The sequence below is a fragment of the Fukomys damarensis genome, unplaced genomic scaffold, assembly GCF_012274545.1.
Source record: "Fukomys damarensis isolate Sample0158 unplaced genomic scaffold, DMR_v1.0_HiC HiC_scaffold_23, whole genome shotgun sequence".
NCBI lineage: Eukaryota > Metazoa > Chordata > Mammalia > Rodentia > Bathyergidae > Fukomys > Fukomys damarensis.
This window is the reverse complement of record NW_022900935.1, coordinates 33,658,127-33,682,337: the sequence shown is the minus strand read 5'-3', so window position 1 is coordinate 33,682,337 and position 24,211 is coordinate 33,658,127. Positions and strand designations below refer to the sequence as shown.

Below are 24,211 nucleotides of genomic sequence, written 5' to 3'. Positions count from 1 at the left end.
TCACTACTCTGTTGCTTTGGTGGCTTCTGCCTGCTATGAACTATTTCTCCTCTGTGACATCCCTCTGCCATGCCACCTTGCCTTGGACCCAGCCAAATATGAACTGAAACCTCTACAAATTGTGAGCCAATCAAGCCTTTTTTCCTTTAACTCTGAGTGTTGGATATTTTGTCTCAGCAATGACAAAAGTAACCAAGACATACAATGTTATCTTATTAATATTTATTTTGCCATTACAAGCAAACAATAATATTCTCTAATAACTCACACTTCCCTCAAAAACACTGCCAGAAGTGGAGATTCATCAGTGATTGTTTAGACTTCAGTAGATTATTCATCCCGACATGACATACATCCCAAGAACATTGCTCTCCAGGTGGTAAAATACAATGACCTGTGAGGTTAAAATAATAAAAAATGTAAAATAAACTAAAGGTAGAACAAATTTAGTTTCTAGGGATTATTATATTAAACATTTTCTTCTCATAAACTATATGATACATACTATTTGTAAGACAGGGAATAATAGAGGAAAATGCTATAGTTTCTAACTTTTAGGAATGAAAATAAGCAAATAACCACATTCTGAAAGCACATTCTGAAAATGTCATAGTTCCTCCAAATTAGGTACTTACAAACTGCTATAAGAAAAGAATCGATCATGTCTGGTACACTAAGGGAAGACCAAAGCCTAGGGGCAGAATAACAAAAAGCGCCAAAGCCATCTAAAAGAAGATAAGAAAAAGAATGACTTTTAGGGGAGAGGTAAAAGTTTTTGCAATATCAGTGAGACATCAGCGTGAGACACTTCCCATTTCAATACCTCTAAAATATTAGTTTATGTGTAGTACTGGGCTACGTGGGAAGGAGTTGGGAAATAGAGCTGAAGTATCACAAAGGAAAGTGTAGATTATGAACAACCTCATTACTGTTAAACATCTTCAGCTTTTACCCAGCAGTAATTGAAGAGTTTTGAGTAGGGCAGTAACATTACTAATCTTTTGTGTTAGAAAGTTGATTCTGTAGAGGGATAAATTCATGCAGGGTTAATAGGAGCTCAGTACAGAGAAACAAGCAATGATGGTGACCTGATTTAGGTGTTCACAAGGCCACTGGAAAGGATAAGGATAGAAGCAAGAGATATTTAAGATAAGACATTGCCGTAACAGAGTAACTGATTGGATGGAGGCTGAAAGGGGAAAGGGAGGCTCTCAAATGTCTCACAACTTTGGTGTTCAAATTGCTTAGTTGGATGATGTGACTTTTATAGAAATAGGGGATAAAAAAGAAGAAAAAATAGCTTTTGTGAAAGAAATTTAATTCAAATAAAATTGATCAAATTTTGTATGGGATGGAAATATTGGTGGTGCCCTTAAAAGAAACTTTAGGTACTGATATGGGGCTGGAATAAAGTGTAAAATTAATGCTACAGATTGTAAAGTTAGGAGCATATTAGTGGCAGGTGAAATGATAAATGAGGATGAAATCTTTCAAAAACAGTGGACAGAGTGAGAAATCCTTGTGTCACCCTTCTGCATCCTCACTCCACAGGATAATGAGTTTATCTGCTAATCTGGGTCACCTATACTGAATCGCAGCACAAAGAAAGTACAACAAAATGTTTTTAAAATAAGGTGTGAGAAAGAAACAAACAACTAGATTAGAACAAAATCTAGTAAACACCAATATTAAAGAGAGCAAGGCAAGCAGTGAGATACTCTGAGATAATGGTCAGAGAGAGAAAAATAGAGAAAAATGCTATAAAAATCAAGGTGGGAAAGTGGAGAGCACAGCCAGGAGGATCAAATGCTGTAAAATAAGACAAAGACAGAGATGTGTACCACTGCACTAGCAATTAGGAGACAGGACGAAGGGGAGCCAGACTGCAATGCATTTGAAAGTAAATAGGAAACAAGGAAACAAAACCAGAGTGTAGATAGCTCTTAAAGAAAATTGTATAAGGGAGAAAGAAATTAGATGAAAGAGGAAGAGTATGAGGAAGAAATTAGATAAAAGAGGAAGAGTTTTAATTTTCATTGTTTTTGTTCCTATTATTTAATTATTCCTTTTTGATGGCAGAGATCTGAACAGGTTTTTATGCTGCTAGACAAGGAGAAAAGTTACATTTTAAAGAGGAGACGATTGATGGAACAAGATTTCAGAGACTTAACGGGACAATGGAAGAAATGGCTTCACATTTATCATTTTGGCAGTAGCAGATGCCCCTCAACAATCATCTTGGTTTGGGTTTTGGGAAGCTCTGGCTTCAGACTCACCCTGTCTCTGTATGGGTTTTCCATGGGTATCTGGTGCCCAGTTTCTATCGGCTGCCACAGTTCAGAGTGCTTCTTGGCTAGAATGGGAAAGGAAGGAAATCAAGATAGTTTGGTGGGAAGAATCCAACATCTGCTTGTGTCTCGGAGCTGACTCACACTAGCATTGCCTTCATACCCTGCCTTCTTGTGCTGGGTTTTGTACTTTCCTGTGGAGCCTTCTGTATTTTTTCCTCTGAATCAGAGTGGGTTGGGAAACATAAACACAGAGTCATGAAAAACTTGTCCATATGGGAAAGGAAAGATGTCACAGCAGTTTTAGTAGCACATCTGGGTAGCAGTTACAGCTGAGGGGGGAAAAAAGTCTCATTATGGTTAAAAATTTTATGTTTTTTTCTTCCTTTCTTTTCCATTAAACAATCTCTTCTTTGGTCTAAGGTGGAAATTCAGTCAGGCTCCCTGTCCTCAAGAAATTGTTGCCACCGATAGGTAGAAATGTAAGATATCTAATATACCAAGGACTAAGTTCCCTCCTGAGTGGAAGTAAATTTGCAAGCCATTTAGTGTCCCCCTAGCCTAAGAAGTGAAGGTCTCAAGATAAATCAAGAGAGAAATCTGTTTTGATGAAAAAAATTTGATCATAAGTAGAATGAATTGGCTGATTCTTCTATACCACCTGAATGAGGAAGAACAGAAGAAAAAATAGTAGTAGAGAAGAAATGTTATTCATGCCATTTAATACTTGAGACTCTCACTAAGGGCCAGGCATTGGGTTAGAAGACATGTGTCAATGTGAGGGTGGAGAAACTATGAAAAACCACACCATGTCTAGCCACGAATACCAACCTTGGGATCACAGTACTGTCAGAGATCCAAGAAGGTGGTTGAGTTAGTTAGAGTTCTCTAGGGGAACAGGATCAATAGAAAATACATGTAGAATTGTGCAAGGGGATTTATTAGGAGGGCTTACAGGATCACAGGGAGAGTCCACAAGGGCCATCTGCAGGAGCAGCAGCAAGAGAATCCACAGTGGTGGTCTGAAGGATCCAGTAACTGCTCAGCTGAAGGAGATGGAAACTGCAGAACAAAAGGGATCAGGAGCTCAGCACTGGTCCAAGACTGAAGGGTTGGAAGCTCCCTGGAGAGTTGCTGCTGTCAGTCTGCCCTGGTAGGCTGAAGAAACTGGAGACCCAAGTTCAAAGGCAACAGCATGATCAAGACTGGAGTTCTTTAAAATGAGCACACTTTCCTTCTCTCTCTCTCTCTCTCTCTCTCTCTCTCTCTCTCTCGCTCTCTCTTATCAAGGCTACAGACCTATTGATTGATGCCACCTACAACTGGATGGGTCTTTTCTCCTCAGTTTGCTGGACTAGTGTCAATCATCTGCAGATACATTCAGAGCTTTTCTAATCTGCCAGGCTGTTCTTTTTTTTTTTTTTTTTTTTTTTTTTTGTACCAGGGATTGAACTTGGGTCCTGAGCTAAATCCCTCTGCCAGGCTGTTCTTGCTCAAGTTGAGTTGACATATCACAATTAATGTCACAGTAGTAATAAAATTTAGAGCCCCAGATGAAAATATTTTAATTACAGTCAAGTGTGGAGGCTAAGGTGGGAAGGGCTACTGTCAAACTTGGAAGGGTGCGTGCCCTCTTTGGTCATACTGATATAATTTGTTTTCTAAGAAGTCACACTCTTAGTGTATATAGCACATTATTTCTTCTCCCTGCTCTCCTTCCTCTACTAATTAATTCTAACAATTCCTTTCAGACTTGGCTCAGACTCCATGCTAACCAGGCTGGTTTACATTTTTCTTCTAGATTCCTGTACTACTTTGTGCTTTTCCTATGAAAGCTTTAGTCACTCATACTGCAGCAGATCTCTGTTTCTTCTGGGATCCTCCACAAGATTGTGCAGTCCTCCAGTATCAGATCTGTTATGTGCCCCAAAGCTCCAAAATCCAGCACCATGCTCCACCAAAACACAATAGCTAACCTACAGGAAGAAGGGCTCTGAGTTACAGCCAGAGAAAGCGGAAGCGTGATTTGCTAGGACTACAAGCGTTACCTTGGCCATCCTCATTTTTGTATTTTCTTCATTTTCCCCCAGCTGCTATAGAAGAATTATGTACGTTACTGTATGGATATTCAAAGCTTTTCTTCTCAGGAAAAGGTTATTCTTGGGTTTTTCTTGTTATCCTGTGTTTTCAAGGCAGGTGCCCCATAGCCTACCCTGAAAAAAATCTCTTTCGTTCTAGACTTGGCCAGAGAACATCAGCCTGGGGATCCCAAGAGATGCTTTCTGCATTTTCGTGAAGAGATGGATAATACCCATCCCTTCAAGCCATGTGAGGGCCTGGAAGCACATAGAAAGGGTCTGCCACGTGGTAACCACTGAGAAATTTCTCTAGAGTAGCAGGACTTGCAGTTCTCATATTGTTATCATCTAGTTCGGCAGGCAATCTTAAAGAACACCCTTTGATTCTCTGTACGTGCTCATTCCAATATTTTATTGCTTTTCCTTTTTCCCTCATTTATTCATTTCAAAATATTCTATTAATTCTTTTACTATTCCAAGATAAAAGAATTCATTAGGGGAAAAGTCTTATATTTTCTTTCTCAGTGTTGACTAAATGATCTTAGATGAGTGGTCCTCAAAAGAGTGTTGGTCTTAGAAACCCATTTAACTTTTGAATATCGTTGAGGAACCCAACGTACTTTTATTTGTGTAGATATTAGAAACTAAAACCGAGAAATCATAAAAAATATTTTTTTAATTTTTAAAAACAAGTCCATTACATGTTTATAGAAATTGTTTTAAATGTGAAATAAGTGTATTTTCTAAAGCAAAAACAATTGATAAGAAGCATAGCATTGTTTTGCATTTTTGTAAATTTCTGGAGTCTGATTTTAAAGAACACATCTAGATTTTCTTATCTGGTTTCGCAGACAGAATCTGTGCAGTATGTCGTTTGAAGACTATGACGAAAATCTAGCTTCACATAGATATGCAATTGAAAACACAAATAATGTTTTACTAATTCATTACTAATGAGTAATGCTTTTCAGATAGTTATGGGTATTCTTCTTTGATACAGCACCAAAACTTGACAAGAGGTAATTTCTGTTTTAAAATTTTATTTGATTAGTACATGTTAGCAGTACATGAAGGTTATATTGCTCTTAGGAGTAGGTATATTGTACTCCTCACCTCCCTCCCTCCCTTTGTTTCTAGGCTCCCTTTCCTCATTTTAAAAGTTTGTTGCAATTTGAAAATCAGTTACATTTTTTTGTATCTTACTACACTGAAATCCATTGGCATCTTTTCCCCTTTGAATGGATCTTTTTTGCTCATGCATAATTTTAGAACATTATGTACTGGCCATGTGGAAAATATCAGTTCATCGAGCTATATAGATCTTCAAAATGTTGACTCATTTCATTACACAAATATGAAAAAGAGCATTTCTTATTATCACCACTGGTCTCATCACAAAAAGCCCGTACTTGTCTGATGTCAAACTCATGATGGTAGATGCAAGTTTTCCAAAATTTTGGTCTTTGCTTGAAAGCTTGAATTTAATCATTGGCAACAAATACCATGAGCCATTTTCCTGGAAGAAATGTATGACACATATCCAAGTCCAAATAACTGTAATGTGTCAGTTCTCTTTCAAGTAATGATATTTATAAGTACTCCATCACGGACATTTTTCAGTGAGATTTACCTTTGTTTTTATTTTAAAATTGTGAGTTCACAGTATTAAAGACTATAACTATTTCCTAATGCAGTTGGGTGCCACCACCCTGATTCATGCTAAGGCACCAACAACCTTATCTTCTCTGGCCTTTGCATCATTAATTGATATAGTGTCCACACAAATGTTGACACAGTGAAAAAAAGCCAATCACTTCTTTATAGTAATATGAGCACAGTTTTTACCTTATAGATCCACTGACAGTGTTTTGGGTATCCCTGAGGTCAATGGGCCACATCTTAGAGAGACACTGCCAGTATTTTTGTTTTAACTGGTGAAGTAGCTTCAGCTGTTGGTTACACATCAGCCTCACTGGAGAGCAGTCCTGGCTTCTCTTTGACAATGACTGTGACTTCTTTTCCAGAGGACATCTGCCCAGTGTGTAATTGGTGACGCCATCCACGCAAACATGTGGGAAATGAGAGCAGAAGGGTGTGCGGGCTCAGAGGGAGTTGCTGTTTGGGGTACGATGGAAGAGTACAGTGCTGGAAGTAGTTCAGTTCTATGAGTGTGTATTTCTGGTCTTCAGAACATTACCACATACATGCTGTCATACAATTTATAATGTGCTGGAGGGAGGTCACTTTATGTAGTAGAGAAACAGGGCTGTGCAGTCATCTAGGCCTGAGTTTCCATACCAGCTTGGCAGCTACTGTCTATGTGATCTCTCTTACATTACTTTAGCTTGTTGAGTCCTCATTTTCCTGCCTGGAAAATGAGGCTACAGTGCTCAAAACATTGAGATGTTATGCTCTGAAGGGCTAGGACTTTGGGTGGGTTCTGTGATGGGCCACAGAAACTTTTCTTTCAGGAAGAAAGAACTTAACCTCCTAGCGGCAGGGAGTGATGCTAAAGATGGCCCCAAGCTCAGTCCTGCCTGCCCAAGGTTACATTTCCTCTCAAAGGTCAGCCTGCCTCCAATGACTGATCTGGCCAACGTGGTATAATTAGGAAAGGGCCATCTCAGCTCCACAGTTTGCCATAGGGTCAGCAAGGTTTTTTGAGAACTGTATCACAGCTCATTTCTCACTACCCAGATCTACATTTTTCTTCTACTTTTTATTTTTTTTTTTCCACAAGTGGCCTCCCATTAAGGTACTCAAATATACTTGAGTAAAGTGTAATTAGAATTTGGCTTCTGGTTGACTTATACTAAAGCAAATGTTTTACTAATATTATAATTGCTCTTAATAATCTTTTACTCCCTCCTCTGCTGTTTGTAGCTGTTGGTTCTTTGTATGCTGAGTATCCTTGAGTTTCAGGAGAGGAGGTTGGAGCCTAGCACTGAGAAAGGATTTCAGCTTACTCCAAATTGATCTCCATAATTAGAGGGAGGTGCTAGGGCTTGTGAGGAGAAGATATCAAGCTCTAAGAAAGAGACAGGCTGGGAGAGGACCAACAGGATCTTCTCTGGAAAAAAAAAATAATAAAGCGAAGGTCAAGTGTTAAGACATGGCTGGTGAGAATTTTTATACAGTACCACTTGTGTACAAGTCCAGGCTCTGCCACTTTCATGCTTTAGGGCCAAGCTAGTGACTTCATACCTTTGTGCCTCATTTCCCTCGTCCACAAAATAAGAATGGAAAAAAATACCACTTTTAAAGCTTATTCTGAAGATTGATCAAATTAATTGGAAATAAGAAGATGAAACTTTTTTTTGCATTGCTCATTATCCAATGGGAAGTTGAGAAACATACGCAAATTATAGTAATAAGTCTTGTGATTTGGATACATATAGTTTTGCTCCTTGCACAGAAGATGAGTTCTTTAAGATCATATGGGAGAATGAGCAAAATCTGTGGAAATGACAACTTGGGAAGGCTCAAAAGTATAAGATTCTGCAGACCATGAGGATTTCGAATGTTAGGGATTTGCTCTAATTGCAAGGTACAACAAACACCAATAGTCTGTCTCTCTCTCGCCTCTCTCCTTCCCTCCCTCCCTCCCTCCCTCTTCCTTTCCCTCTCCTATCTTCTCTCCTGTCTCTCCTTGGATTACTCCTTCCATAATAGGATTATAATTTCTGTCTCCACCTCTGTCTTGTCTCTGTCTCCATCTCTGTCTTCTCTTGGACATATTTTCTCTGGTAGGCTGGAGGACACTGCATGACAATGGTTACTGTCATACCACAAATATCTCTTTTGGCTGACCTTAAGAATGAAGCATCATGACCTGCTTTTATCTTATGGCTCTTTCCTGGTCAACCTATAGCTTGAAGCACTCTTTGCATGAACCACATTTGTTTGAGTTTTAATATTCACCAAATGGGAGAACTACACTCTTCACTCTATCACCTGTCTCAGGCAGCTAGTCTGAGGAAATAAAACGAACACTGACTTTGAGATAAAATACATCTGTGCTGATCCTGGTTCTTACTAGCTAGGTAAATTGGGCAAATTAGTTATCTCTGATTATGTTATCTATTCAATGCAGATAACTTTTCTCACAAAATTCTCACAAGAGAGAATTCATTGAATTATTAAATGTCAAGTATGATGCCCAGTACTAGGGAACTAGTATTAGAACTTTTTAATCTCCTTGCAAATAAGAAAGGTGTTGGTTTTCAGACATGTGCTACTGTACCTGAAATCAGTATGCAGATTGGAGTTGGCCTCTTCCACCTCCAAATTAACATCAAAACATGAATCTCCTTAAATGCAACAACTGAGAATCTACAGATCAGAGAGCCACCGTGCATTTTAAGAATTTTTAGTCCATTGTGAGAATTGCTTTCAACAAATGTGCAGTTATTTTTTTAATTATGAAATTCTAAACAACAATCCTATTTGTTTTTTAATATTATCCTTCACCATGCCTCTTTCAATGATTTTTGATTTTTATTGACACATTTTTGTAAATTATCCAAAATTCTTTTTCGGAAAGAGCCAAGGTATAGAATGTATTGACAAAAACAATGAGAAATACAACAAACAGAAAGCCAAAGCAAGGATTTATCCAGGGCAACTTTCTGCCTCATTACGTGCTCTGCATCTTCATTTGCTGAAAGCCTTTGGAGAAACGTACCATTTTAATGACCAAACACAACCTGACCTTTATGATTTTTTTCTTACCCACCAAGAAAATGCAAAAAGAGCATTTTGTGATATGGAATAAGCCCTTATTTTTATCTGGCACTTAATTTTTATGGGCTTGCCGAAGACAAAGCGAGCCAGGCTTGCTGAGGGCCATGGGAGCAAGTGGTGCTTGTAGTGTACCTGGCCTTTCTGTCTCTGTTTCTTCCTGGGGTGCAGAGTTGTACAGAGAACTGGACAATTTCAGTCTCACAATCTTGCCTTGTCTGTAGCACTAACCGTACGAGCCTTTTCCACTCTTGCCGTGACATTTGGCATGTGTCTCCTCTTACCCTGGGATGATGGAACAAACTGGCAGAATCAGTTGACACAATCTCTATCAGAAGCAACCGGGCTCGTCTCATCCAGAGCCAAAAACGCACGGCACACAGCATGGCTGAAGTCCAAGGTTACTGCACACTAACAGATGGGAGGAGATTTATCAGTGGACAAATACGACTGAGCACCATGTGGATGGGTGAGAAGAAGTCCTCTGGCCGGAGGAAAGGATTACATACCAGCACTGCCTTGGCTCACTGCCCCAAAGGAATACATAGCAATCCACACTCAGGGAAAATTCCATGAAATAGCAGAGCAGAAACATCCTGAAGCCAATGGCAACACATTCCAAGAAAAACATCCATTGAACCAAACCCCAAACAACACAGACCTCAGAAACATAAATAAAAATTAACTGAAAAAGGAAACCTTCAGAGTCTCTGGAAGGAACACAACAGATTAAGTGACCACAAAACACTACAACACTAACTAGTTATTTATCCACTGCTTTGCGGTAAACACAAGGCCCATAGTCTCCAGGAGGTTATTTCTGGGCGCCAATGACTTAGCACACAAGCCAGCAGAGAAGATGGACTGTATTTTCCTCCCAGGGCAAATGGCATTTATAATGGGCTTGAGAACCAAAAGGAAGTTCCTTTGAACCTCTTAGTCTTACAGCTATTTATAAGGATGAGAGAAGAGCAGAGGTTGGGAAGAGCACTGGGCTAGAAGTCTAATGACCCTGGTTTGCTTTCTTACCCTGCCACCTACTAACTTGACTCTCTTGGGTAAGCCTTTTCCAACCTAAGTTTCAGTTTCCTCATGTGGAGTAATAAATAGATAATGATTATTATTTCTTAAAGAGCACTTGGTATGAAGCAAAGCAAAGTAGACAGTTTTTATTATGGTAGTTGTTCAAATGCTATTACTACTTCATTTGGCTAGGACCATAGAATTAGCATCCCCTACACTAAATGATTTTCCTGGTAGCTGAGGCATGCCCTTCTGAGCACCTCTTTCAACCAACTTTTAATTTGCTCAATACCAAAACGGTTAGGAAATGAGTGTCAACTACAAATCACATCATCTCTATTTAGAATCCTGCTAATAAAATGCATGGCATTCACCCAGGACATGATGGAGTCAGAGACATTTTTTGACATGAGATCAGAGAGTAGAAGGTGTTAGAAAAACAGGGCTGAGGGGAAGTATATGGTGCCTGGGTTAGGAACAATGGATATATTTAGTCCACTCACATATCTCTCATATTCTGCTGTAGGTAGAAGCAAGTGTGCCCATTAGAATTTAGAGTCCGCAGAGAACAAAGCCAGAGTCAGAAGGATTAACCCTGGGGCAAGGGAGTATCTCAAGAAGCTGTGTTACAATTTGTATGTGTCCATCCATGCATAATGACTTCGACTATTTTGACTCACCCAAATTCCCTAATTAGACCTAAAATCAGTTCAGCAAAATTTGTTACTGGATTCCTTCCTGAACTGGCTCACAGTTTTGCTGACCTTCCCTGAATGAACTGTTGTTCTAGCATCACAGCCTCTCCCCATGGTGGGGTCTTGATGGAGCCCTAGGACATTAGTGTGAGAGGCAAACTCGAAGTCCACGCAGTTCAGTGATGCCCAAATGCCATTGTGAAGGTGCATATCAACTGAATTTTCTCAAGTCTGTAAGAAAATGAGAATAAAAGAAGTAGAAAATTTTTCCATAAAATTAGCTTGTTCAATTTAAAGAGATGCCTTATATTATGAAAACTTGTATATCCTTCTTTTCTGCTGTTCTTTATCTTTTATTTCTAATAATTGCAATAGTGTGTGGCAGTTACTTTTTAGAAATCTGTTTGTCAAATAGAAAAGTTGACCACATTATGTTAGGCTTCTGTTTTGTGGTTCTTTTGTTGGTTGGTTTATTTGATTCATGTATTTAAAAGTTCAAGAATGTCAGATCTCCACCAGCTCCTTCATTTTGATGTAGTTGGAACAGAGACCCCAAGAAATGGCAGAAGTTTCACTTAGGAAGTTGGAAAGTTAAGTTCAAAACCCGGGCATATAGACCTTTTTGCTCTCTCTCCTGCTATCTCCTTCAATATCAAGAATGTCATTGTTTATGTATACTTCTATAGTGTGGGAAAGCAAAGCTCTGGAAGAGGAAGTGATTGGGTAAAAGGGGACTTCTCTTTCCAAGTGCACCAGTGTATGAGACACCAACGCATCACTTGTGTTATTCTGCTTATTCTTCACCACTCTAAAAAGAAGATAACTTTGTTTACGTAATCATAAGTGAAGACGCCAAGGTCAGAGATGTAAGATAACTTAATGACCCAGAATCCATCAAACCATATTATCACCTATTTACAGGTCATTCAGTAGATTTCTTTAGAGTGTCTTTTCCATGCAAGTTGTTTCATGTTAATGTAATTGAAAGATTGCAGCCACTTATAAAGTGATAAGCAAATACTCAATGACTAAACAAAAGCTACACATCTCAAACAATCCTGTGAGGCTATCATATTTTATAGATGAGTAGTTGAAGCTAAGAGTCTCAATGTCTCATGCATCCAAATTCATGTATCTGGCATATTGCTAAGCTGCAACTAGCTTCGAATCCCATTGCTTCCCCTCTTTCTTGATACTCTACTAGGAAGAACTTTTCCTGGAGACTTGACATGGTACACCAGAGAGACCTTAGTCTGCAAAGGAACATGGCTAATAAGCCCCAATTGTTGCTTTGAAAAGGCAGGATCAAGAGAAGAGTCAATGGAGACACCAGGCATGAAAGGGTTGTAAGTTCTGGGCTTTCCAAAAACAAGCCATCCTCCTCCAGATGATTTCAATAATCTCTAGCACATGTGTTCTAACCCCTTGATGCTGTACAATATGTGTAACCAAATAAAAGATCTCTCCAGATTTGGAGATTTACTGTTTGTGATGGGAAAAGGCCAACCAGATGACATCATTTATATTTCAAATATGAGCTGCTGCCAAGGCTGGTGATGTTAAGCTGGAGAAATTGATCCTCATCATTATTCTATGAAGCAAAAAATAAAAAGAAGGTCTTGCCCTAGATGGTGTCTCTTTTAAAAATTTATGGGAATATGAAGTCGAGTTTAATAAACTTCTATTTCATCCAGGATTGCTTATGTTCAGTCTGTGGATTGTTTAGGCACATAATTACTTCCATATAATTGAACTTGCCAGGTTAGAGGATAACGGTTACCATGTTTTGTTGTTGATGAGGGAATAGTCAGTGGATGAGTGATCTGAAGTTTGTCTGCTTTATTTAATAGCAGAGTACGTGGGCACTTTTTCAAAAGCAGTGGTGCCCAGTCAGTAATGATGGAGTGCAATGCATGCTGTATCCAACCTTCAACTTCTTCCTAACGCAGCCATGATTTCCTTTGGGCAGCCATATCCTGCACAAATATGAGACACAAGGAAATCCAAAACCACCCCAGTTCCAAAGGGGGATCTTGATTAATCTCAGTCAATAAACACACGGCATTCCCTCCATCACCCATGGTCCACGAGTGACCTGTGAGTGTAAAGAGACAAAGGAAAAGTCTTATATTCCATGCTGGAGGAAAAGTTTTCTCTTTTTCCAGTGCATGAGAAGAAAGAAGCAGATGTCCTCATCTGTTACTAGCACCCATGTTACAATCTGAAGGGAACCAGACTTAGGATGAGGCCAATGCTGAGGATGGCTGAGTGGAGAGATGGAAAAAATCAAAATGCTTGGTTATATCACTGAGGCTATGAGTATGTTGTGTTTTCCCTGTCCCTGGACTTCCTCTTTTGCAGGTACTGCATTCCTTATTATTTAAGTCAGTTTGAGTTCCATTGCTGGCAGTGGAAAGCATCCTTACTGATAGAATGGTAACAAATTTGCTTCCTGGGATCCTGGGATTCCATCAGTTTCTTGAACCACATTCTCATGATGTTTTCAAGGATAGAGGGAATTACATTTATGTTGGATACCACAATGCGTCCATCTGCCACCATTCTCGATTTTCCAATACACCAAGTACTCCTGACAGTCCGTGCTTCCCAATCATCCCCTGACTGCCCTCTAAGCCTCATCTCCAACCGTGCTCACAGCCTTTCTTTCAACTTCCTGTTGTTGGGATGTGCCTTGCTTCCTTTCACCCCTTGATCTTGCCTGTGCCCTTTGTGCTACCAATAACATCATCTTTACCACCTCTTTACCCGCACTGGCCTTTCATCAAGTCCTGGCTCAAGCCTTGCCTTCAGGGGTCCTGCTAATACTTTTTTCGAACCTTTTTATCTCCATACCTTATGGAAATGACTGGCCATCCATGTTGGATTCAACAAGAGCAGGGAACATCTGTTCTGTTTACTGTTTTGTTCCCAGGACTGAACACATAGTTATATATTAAATATTTCACTTATCGCATGAAATATTTGTTAAAAGAGTGATGAATTAATCACTTAGAGCTATTCAAATATTCCCCATTGTCTAGTGCCTAAATGCTTCAGAATAGTTTCATGACCTAGCCCCGACTTCCTGTCCAGGCCCCTCTCTGGAATTTCTAAATTATACCAGGCAAATTTCTTACTTAAGATATGCTGAATGATACATCTTCCAATGTTTCATGCCTCTGTGCTTGTGATGGAAATATTGCTACTTCCTGAACAGGCCTCGGTTCTCTAATCCTACATTGAGAGGCTGCTGTGAATTAGTGAAATGGGTAAAAATAAGTCTGACTTCTGTCTTATCATCTTCTCAGTTGTGTGACCCTGTGCCACTTACTTAAACTTTCATCTGAAAATGTACCCCACAGGGCTGCGGTGAGGATGTGTGAAGGAAAGAATGAATGGAGACCAGGCATGGTACTCCATGCACCAAGTTGTTAGAATCAACTTCTCTGCTAAATCTTTGTTAAACTCTGCCTCCCGGTCTCAGGCTCAACCACCAGTTTCATTCGAAATTATTGCTCTGAAAAAGCAAAATCAGAGAATAAAAAATTGTGCATCTGCCTGAACTTCAGAAGCAGAAAGTGTCCGAGGAAGAAGAAAGTGTTGCTGGGTTTCTCTTATGTCTGGAGAGTTTCGGGTTAGTTGAGAGTGCTGTTTGGGGTTAGTGGGAGTAGTTTTTGGGAAGTTATTTGGTTTGGCTAAAATGGTGATTTTGCTATGGCTGAACCTGCAATTTCCAGGAAGTAACTGAGTTCCCACAGCTTCAATAACAATTGTAGAACCCATGGGGCAATTCTTCAAGGCCTGATGAGAGCACCAGGGCAAGTGTTTAGTGATGGCTTTAAAATGCTGCTGGGCAAGAACTAAAATACTGAATGAAATCCCACTGAAAGCCGTTCCAACTCTGGAGGAGTCGGGCTCCCTACGTTTGCAGAATGAGCTGGACGGACAGTCCTTGCAACTCCTTTCCACATTCCTGGATTCTATTCTTCAGCCAAGCTTCTGGTTTCTGATGCCTGACTCCTACTCTGTACCTCCTGTAGTTTTGGGCACCTAACATACTCAAGAGCCAGCTTTTTTCCTGGAGACATATTGAAAGGTAAAGGAGGGGAAAGAGATAGTTTCCAAATTGGCAATGAAATATCTCCATTCTTGTGTAGTAGAAAAATGTGGAGATCTAGAGATGGAGGGAGTAAGAGAAGTGAGGAACGGGGAATAAGAATTAAAATGTGTTATTTACACGTACCTTCTCCCCACAGTGAATATAATCATCATGTACCAATTAAAAAATAAATAAAATATGTGTGTTTCAAAGCCAGAGAGCTGGATTTGCATCTTACCTCATCTACCTATTGACTTTGTGATTTCGGCCTATTGTTTAACCTCTTTGAACCTCATCTCTTTTATCTGTAAAATGGTTATATTATGTGTCCTACAGAACCCCTATGGTAGTGGAATAATATCCTGGATGCAAAAATCTAGCAGAATCCAGAATGCTTAGTAGGTATCCAATAAAGATAGCTGTGTTGTAAATCTTTGCTATTATTAGAAACTACATGTTTGTTATAAATTGACCTTGACAGTTTTAGCATGGAGTGGGAGAGGCAGCTCCATTTAGATCTGATTTAAACCACAAGTATAATTCAAAAAGTTTTAGAAATAAATTCACTATACATTTTAGTTTTTCTGAAAGCTCTATCCATCATGAATGTGCTCCAACCCAAGGTCTTAAATTTCAAGATCTGCACCCCATTTCTCATTGTGGAGGGGGTGAAGCAAAGCAAGGGGGTGTTGGGGTAGGGGAGAGTCCATGGGGTGAGGGGCAACAATGGGCTTTCATAGCAAAAAATTATTAAACAGGCAGAGAGAATGGGCAGCAAAAGTGGAAACGGGAGTAGTAATAATGGCTTGAGTCTCAGTTTCTTCATCTGTAAAATGAAAAGATAGGATGAGATCAGTGTTTCCAAGCTGTCAACTGGAAAACTGTTTGCATTTTCTTTATGAGATCTAAGGTGAGAAGAGAAGAAAAGAAATGACAGAGGAAGGAGTAAAAAAAAAAAAAGTATATCATTGTTTCTAAGGAGCAGGGCAACAGTAGAGATAAACAGTTCCTTCCTTTCCTTCCTTCCTTAATTCCTTCCTTCCTACCTCCTCCTTTTTCTCCTCCTCCTATTTCCCTTTCATTTTAAGGGACAACAAATGCTTAAGCTTTGAAAAAGAATAAATTCAGCTCAACAAACATTGATGGGATAGCCCCCAATGGTTGCGGTGCTACATGTTAAGAATCTGAGAATGACTAGGATGTGTGGTCTACGGCTCCACTGAATCCTGTAGCCTCGAGGCAGACGGAGAGAATAGTATGATAATTTCAGTACAGTGTGGTGAGTTCTGTGGTACAGGAAGCTAGTGGGTTATGGGAGCTCTGAGAAAGTATATGCTGAGGCTTGACGCATGTCCAGGAGTTAGCCAGGCAAGGAGAAGAGAAGGGCAGTTACCTGCTCGAAACAACCACCCAAGCAATCCTGGTTATTGCTCTGAATCGTTCCTGAGGCAGAAACATGGAAGTCATTTCAAATCGTTAGCTTGGCACGGTTTACTTTGGACATGCTCATCACTAAGTACATATTTTTCTAGGATTTGCAAGGAGATGAATTTCCCTGTGTGCCCTGCTTCAGCCTGTCTGCTCAGGGTGTTTATTTACTGTGCTTTATTCCATAGCCTAGCAGGGTGTCACAGCTGGAGGCAGCTGGTGGTAAATAAATAGCTTCCATTACCCAATCCCATCACCACCCTCATCCTGCTTCAAAAACAGTTTCAGCCCATAGGTTCCTCACCCTCAAATCCATCCTGAAGTGTCAAAGACCCGTGGAGTTGCAAGAATGTTTCCTTTGAAAACAATGAAATTGAGAGGTAAAGAACAGTTTAAGACACCATGGAATTTGAAGTCTAAGAAGATAGTTCTCAGGAAAGCCCAATCAATCATACAGGCGGGCTTCTTCATAGGGAAACAGATACAAATCGACCTAAACAAATCACACCTCTCATACTACAGTCTGCCCTGAAGGTGCTTTGTGGACAGTCTGCCAAAGCATGACTTGGGTGGGTCTCTCCCATGTTCTTTGCTTTCACATATTTTACTTCATTTGGTGATTTCTGTATTAGTCTTGTCAAGCCAATAATGACTGCTTGCACAGTGTGAGCCTGCTTCCTGCCTGCCGGAGCACCTGTGTAGGAGAAACTCTGGAGTAGACTCACAGTTCACCATCCCACCAGCTACACTGGAGAAAGGAAGGAGAGGACTTCCCAAGAAGAGAGCCCAGCCTCTGTGATGCCGGTTCTTTACCTCATCAGAATCACAGGCTCCAGTTATATACGATGTAAGGCCTGTTCCTTCTGCCTGGTCTGACAGCAGGGGTCTCGTGGTGTATAGGGACTGAACTCTGATTTCTTGTTAGAGGAGAGGGAGAAAAGCCTTACATTCCTGACTCAGCAAACTGCAAGGAGGCTCTAAAAAGAAGGCTAAGAGAGAACAGAGATAAGAAAGGGATCTGGGATGGGGCGAGGGAGACGGAGGGAGGGAAGGGAAGGAGGAAGTAAAAAGGATCAAGATGTAGTAGGTATATGAGCCAATAGCCCCGATGATACATTCATTATGTATCACAAACATATACTAATGCAATTTTTTAAAAATTAGAATATTAAAACCTATCTGGCCCTGGATGCAATAGTACCCACTGAGATTATTTGACACATATTAAAGGCCAAAGTATTTATCTGAAGGAGGAAAACTTTGAATAAGTATAATTTTCATGTGACTTTCAGGTTCTTCCTGAATCAACTGACCTGCAGTAGTGCGATGCAATAGAGGAGCTAATATAACTTTATCATTCGGAATTTTTCTTTCAGTTTATCCACTTATTCACAGGTGCAACCAAGTAGCCTTTCTTAAGTATTAGTCCCCTCACCTGCCCTGGCTCTTTCTTCCTCTTCTGAGCATTTCTCAGCATTGCTCATTTTAAGTTATTTCCATGTATTTGTATCCTGTGTTATCCTACACAATATTTCAGCAAGTGCACACCTACACATTCCAATGGACTATGTGGGAACTGCCTTTTTGAAAGATTTTTGGACCCTAAACCTCAAATGACTTGTTTAGTTTTTTGATCAACAAACAAGAGCACTTGTGTTTCCATGGCTACACTGTAGGGATGATTTGTGCTTGCGGGGGTGAGTAATGTCTCCCAAGCCCTCCTCTGTTGAAATCTTAATCCACTCACATTATGCACTTAGACCCAGCTGGGGGAAGCAGAGACCCAGGAAGCCTGCCAGATGTTTACACTGCCTTTTCATGAAAAGCTAGGCTTTTTATTTGTGTTTGCTTATTTGTTGAACTGTGGACGAAAAGTTTGAACAAGACCCATTCCAGAGCAGCGGAGGGCAGAATGTTAAGAGGGCCTGATGAAGATGTGGTTGATCTCTGTGGGGTAACAGCCTGGTTCTCTGAGGCCTTGAGGGGCGGGTGGTGCCAGATCCTAATTCTGGATCTGTCACTTGCATGTCTAGGTTGTGTAGTTTGGGAGAAAGCCACAATTCTCAGGAAATGTGATATAGTTTGTAACATAAGTGCTTGAATTAAACAGTTTGAAGCTTGAATCCTAGTTCCACTCTGAGGAAGCCACAGCCTATCTCTGGAGCCACGGTTTCCTCATCTATAAATGAAGAGCCTTCCTAATGGACTCATGAGAAATGAAGGGTACAACCTCAATGAAGCTTTTAACAGCCAGGGCCTGGCTCAGATCCTTCATTTCCAAGTACCTCAGAGAAACTTTTCTTGCTCTGATGTTTCTGGAATCCACGGTGGTACCAGGATTTCTCCAAGACCACTGCTTTCCCAGCCAGCTCCCCTTTTCTTGGCCACGGGCTCCTTCTCAAAGCTTTCCTTGTCTTTTCTTGTTGCTGTGACAATTCAAGTGCCTACTAGAGGAAGCCTTTCTCTACGTGAACAAACATGTTGACGGTGTGTATGTGTCTTGGACCAGGAGCTGGGGCCTGTGTAACAGGGGAAGAATTTCCGCTGAGTTACGAAATTAGCCACTGGCATTTGGACAGTGGAGGGATGAAAATGCAAGGGAATACATTTGGGATTTTTCTTCAGTCTTTCGCTGGGACTGTTAATGCTGGACCCCTCACCCAAGGCATCCTTTCCTTCTTCGTGGTACCCTCTGTTCTGTGACAGACAGGACGGTGAGGAAGGAAAGGAATTACTTTCTGTAAAGGAATGTCCATGTTCCAGCGTGAGTCTGTGGCTGCTGTCTGAATCTTGGTATCGTAGGACAGTGTGAGAGTTAAGAGCCTAGACTCTGGCTTCAAATCCCAACTCCACTGCTGAGTGAAAATGGTGCTGATTCTGCTCTGCATTAGTTTCCTCACACTTGAGATGGCAACTCTCTCATTGCTTGCTTTAAGGCTTACATAAGAGCTAGATAAATAGACGAATAGATGATAGATAAGCTAGAACAGTGCTCAGTGCATAGATTACAAAGTAAGAGTCTACTGTCATTGTAATCATCATCATCATCAACTCCTTTGCCTATAAAAGAGATGATGATAACTCCGCTTGAGTTTTTTATCATTTGCCTTTTGGTACTGGGGCTTGAACCCAAGAGTGCTGAGCTACATCCTCAGCCTTTTGAAAAGCTTTAAAAAAGCATTGATCCATGTATGCAACAACGTGCAGTTTACATCGTCTTGGGGAGTGGGTACAGGCACATGAAACAGCTTGATTCTTTTCTTTAATCCCCTTCTCTGCTACCTTCCTCCTCCTTCTGTAAAGCCCCTTTTCCAATTTTTATTCTTGCTGACATTATTAAACTTATGCTTATGACATAAAATGTTTCCATTCATTGAGGTTATTAGGCTCCCGCCCACGGCCTCTCTTCATTGGTATCTATACATAAAAGAATACTACTTGGCTGCGGAGAAGGACAGATTTGAGACATTTGTTGAAACATGGATGCACCTGGAAAATACAATGTTTAGTGAAACGAATCAGACACAAATGTTTAAATGCCATACATCTCACTTAATTGAGTAAGGCAAAGTACAAAGAGTGCAACAAGAGGTGGATAGGAGACAAAGGGATAGATCTCTTAGCTTTTTATCTTGAGACAGGCTCTTGCTAACTTGCCCAAGCAGGGTTCAAACTGACCATCCTCCTGCCTCAGCCTCCCAAGTAACTGGAATTATAGACATGTACCACCACAAGCAACTACAATTCTTTTCAGGTAAAGTATTTCCTTTTCTTTATAATCTCAGCTAAGCTCAGCTTCTACTAATTTTCTTTATACTGTAAGATTTTTTTAACTCCCCAAATGTTACTAGGGCAAGATATAATAAATACAAATCATGAAATTAGTATCACAGAATGTGGAGTGTAATAACATTAGAATGAAATCATCTTTAGTTGATTGAAAGCAAAGCTATAAGAATGATAGGATTGAAAACAAAGCAGAAGAAATATTTCTTTCAAGAGTAACAATTAAGTCAAGAAGATTAATATCATGTTTGCTTCCTTTCTGCCTTTCTGGTAAATACAGACATGCGAAGCCAACAAAGGTAACACTTTTGCACCTAGCAGTACTTGTTGATGGAAAATGTGTTAGACCTATCTGGCCTCATTTGCTATGAACCATGATTTAATAAAATAATCGTATTTCTTGATCTCATAGCTGACCTCTGGTCCCCTCAGTTTCTGATCCGTCCAATCCAATTCACATTGTTTATCTCCTTCCATCTTCAGATCCTCACCATGTGACACCTAACAAAAGGCAAATAAGTGCTGACTGTAAGATTATTAAAATCATAGTTTAATATTTTTAAGTTCAGAGCCCAGATCGAATCTTTCTTTGCTTGCATCTTTCCAGGCCCATTCTTCCAAGTCATTTGCTGTGGGCTAGTTTTGTTTGTTTGTTTGTTTGTTTTTGTTTGTTTGGGGTGCCAATAAAAACAATAGGGGAAGCCCAGTTTTCTCATTGATCAAGACTTCTCATGGTGTCCCACACCAGTAATCCCAGCGCTCTTGGAGGTTGAGGCAGGAGTGTTACAAGCTGGAGCCCAGTCTGGGCAACTTAGTGACTTAGGTAGACATTGTTTCAAAATTAAACAACAAAAACAGAAGGATTGAAGATGCAGCTGAGTGTGAAGGCCCTGTGTCAATCCCCAGTGTGATAAAAATATAAACAAAACTCCTGCGGGTCACAGAAATCCATTCTTACCTTCCAGGTGCTCATTCCGTCAAAAGCCAAGTTTTTATTTTTGTTTACGAATACAGCTAGATGACATTTCCCGGTCTCTCTTTAATTAGCCGTGACCATGAAACTCCCTGCGAACTGAGTGTGAAGGCTCCACCCCCAGACCTGGCCTCACCCCTCCCACACACACTCCTCCACACCCCTTCTCTCTCTGCCTCCGAGATGTGCACACCTGGGCCAGGCTTGGGAGCCACACAGCAAATATACCAAACTACCATCAGTCGGGAGGACAGTGGCCCTGAACTATTAGGTGAGCAAGAGATACCTTTTAATTGTGTTAGGCCACTGGAATTTGGTCTGTTCTAATAGTCCAGCCTAATGCAATGTAGGACATATAAACAAATAGAATCTTTTGTGCTGCAAACTCTGTCCACTAGTTCAGCTGAGCTACTGAAAATACAGTCGGGAGGGAGGTCCAGGAAACTAAAGCTTTTTTCTGTCCTCTAAGCACCAGAAATACTATTTAGCAAGGGAAAGGTGTATTGCAAAATTCTCTGCACATAATTCATCCTAGAAGCCCACAGTGCTCAGTATTTTGATCCCTGTTCAGCAGATGAGGCTTCTGTAACCAAGAAAGGTGGTTTCACTTGGGCAGTAGTAAGAGGACTGAGTTCAAAGGAAAAACAGGTCACTTCTGTAGTTCTTTACCGTGCTTGTTCACTGGGACATAGCCAGTTGCTTGCTCAATTCTAACCATGTTTAACATGAACAAAGAAAGCACCCTCCAAGTTGATAAGTAAATCGGTTTTGTTTCTAGATGCTTTCACTGAACCGTCTTTCGTTCCGTTTTGAACCTCATGCATGTGAAGTGATGTGAGACATCTCCACTCCTGCAGATGGTGAGGAGCATGCGGGGAGCCCCGAGGCAGGGCAGAGCAGCTGAGCGCAGATTTCCTGGCACTTTCCAAAGTTCATGGCCTTCCTGGCCTCTGTCATGCCCTTCGAAGCAAATGCCTTGTCTACATTCCTTGGTCTTTCTGTATAAACGAAACACCCTAACCCATTTATGCAACTTTCAAGAGCTCTTTATAAACACATAGCTTTCCCCCACTTGTTTTAGTGGTGTGCTGGGGTACAGAAGCCGGGCTTCCTCTCTCCGGGTCATCTCAGGCTCATCTCTACTTTGGTTTCACCTTCCACAAGAGAACGAGTTGGTCTAGGGCTGCATCTTTTAATTTTTCTACCACCAAAAATACCACTTTATATAACTTTGATATTAAGGACCCCTGAATTTGGCAAAATTAGAAAACATATCATCTTCAATGCCTAGTGCAGCACGATGCCAGCACAAAGCTGGGTTTTGCTAAATATTTGAAGACACTCAGGTCTACAAAATGTCACCAGTCAGGAGGGCCCTCCACCAAATGCTTCAAATGTTCGCCCCTCCTAGCACATGGTGGGGTTGCACTGCCCAAGCCCTGTGCAGCCTCACTGGGATATTCTGGTAAGAGATCGGTAAGAACAGTTCACCGCCAATGCAGGATCCTCAGGAGTTCTCCTCTCCCTCCTTATGTACAAAGGTCAGCCTGGGTCCTGGAGTGGGGCCACAGTGCAGAGCACAATACTCCTAGCCAACCTAGTGGAAACCAACGTGAGCCTTTGCTGCTCTAAGGCACTGATGTTTCTCTTGTTAAAATCATGCAACTCACCCTGTTCCAACTGAATCAATAAATCAAGTCAGAGCCTCTAGCAAGAAAGAGCAAAGTGGTGTCACTCATTAGACTGATAAATCCCAACCCAAATCAAGGTATTATGATAATCACAGCAGTAGCAGTGACAATGAGGATGATTTTATTCCACTTAAGATAAATATAATTGATTTCAGGCTTTTAAACATCGGGCATAACTTCAGATGTGCACGACTACTTTGGCTCTGCTTTTTATTCTTGGTTTGCACAGTTCAATACCACGGGCCTCGTGTATCTCAGAGGCGTTCTGGGGTGCATTTGTTCTTTGGCACCAGATACGGTAGTAACTTATTTGACCTCTTTGGATCTCAGTTTCCCTACTTATAAAACAGGAACAGCAAATAACACTGTAGCAGAGCTGTCAGGACTATCACCTGAGATGTCACATACGTGTGTGGATCGCTCCCTGATAACTCCGTGTGTAGGTGGCTTCCTGAAGGAATCAGGCACCTGCCAGCTTTCAGTAAGTGACCCCAAGTGACAATGCACTCAGAAAGGCCAACTTCTCCTCCTTGTTCTTATATTATGGTTTCAAACAAAATGAGCAAAAATTATTTTTAAATTGATACATAATAATTGTATGCAGATATTTTAATTGACAAATGAAAAGTCTCTACATCTATGGGATGCAATGTGCTATTTTGGCAGAGGTTTACATTGGGGAATGATTAAATCTAGTTACTTAACATACCTGTCATCTCACATGACAAAGAGATAAAGCACAAGGCAGGCCTTCATCTGTGACTAAGCCCCCTCTCCCCGACTTTTTGCCGTAGGATGTTCTGTTCAAACAATGTAACTGTTTGTACTGTGGGATATCCCTGCCCAATGTATCAAAACGTTCTTTGAAAGCAACATAAATGTTTGTTCCGGGATCTCTCTAAGGTTTCAAAGATGTTCTGTTAACTCCACCCCTCAGGCTCACTGAGTGTGCTGACCTGGTAGATGGGCTCACGCCCCTAACTGGAAGATATCTGTATAAGGCTGCTTTCATTGCTATTTGGGGCTCAGACACAGGAGTAAGAGCTCCATCTCTCTGAGTGCTGCTCGACTTCTTTGCCACCAGAGACCTTCAGATAGCTGTAAGCCTTGGCTGCAACACAGAGCTGTAACACTTGGCTGTAATGCTGAGCTGTTGCACTTTGCTCTAACACACATACTTATCTCTTTGTGGTGAGAACACTGAAAACCTACTCTTTTAGCAACTTTGAAATATAAAGTACAATACTAGTGACCATAATCACCCTGCTATGCAATAGATCCCTTGAACTTGTTCCTCCTCTCTAACTGTAACTCTGTATCCCTTTAGCATCTGTGTTCCCTACCTGCCCCCATTGTAACCTCTGCTAACACCATCTTACTCGCTATTTCTATGGTTCAACTTTTTAGATT

The 24,211-nt window shown here is 40.7% G+C and overlaps 2 long non-coding RNA genes across 2 annotated transcripts; one reads left to right on the top strand and one right to left on the bottom strand.

Annotated features, from left to right (window-relative positions):
• Positions 1–338: 338 nt before the first annotated feature.
• Positions 339–21,213, bottom strand: LOC104852609. Its single transcript, XR_777543.2, has 5 exons — positions 21,096–21,213; positions 20,555–20,638; positions 3,244–3,350; positions 2,277–2,353; positions 339–394 (listed from the first exon to the last, which is right to left on the bottom strand). It is a non-coding gene; the product is annotated as an uncharacterized LOC104852609 (long non-coding RNA).
• Positions 21,214–21,298: 85 nt separating this feature from the next.
• On the top strand, positions 21,299–21,924 carry LOC109117603. The gene is made up of 2 exons (XR_002024904.1): positions 21,299–21,381; positions 21,889–21,924. It is a non-coding gene; the product is annotated as an uncharacterized LOC109117603 (long non-coding RNA).
• The last annotated feature ends 2,287 nt before the right edge of the window (positions 21,925–24,211 follow it).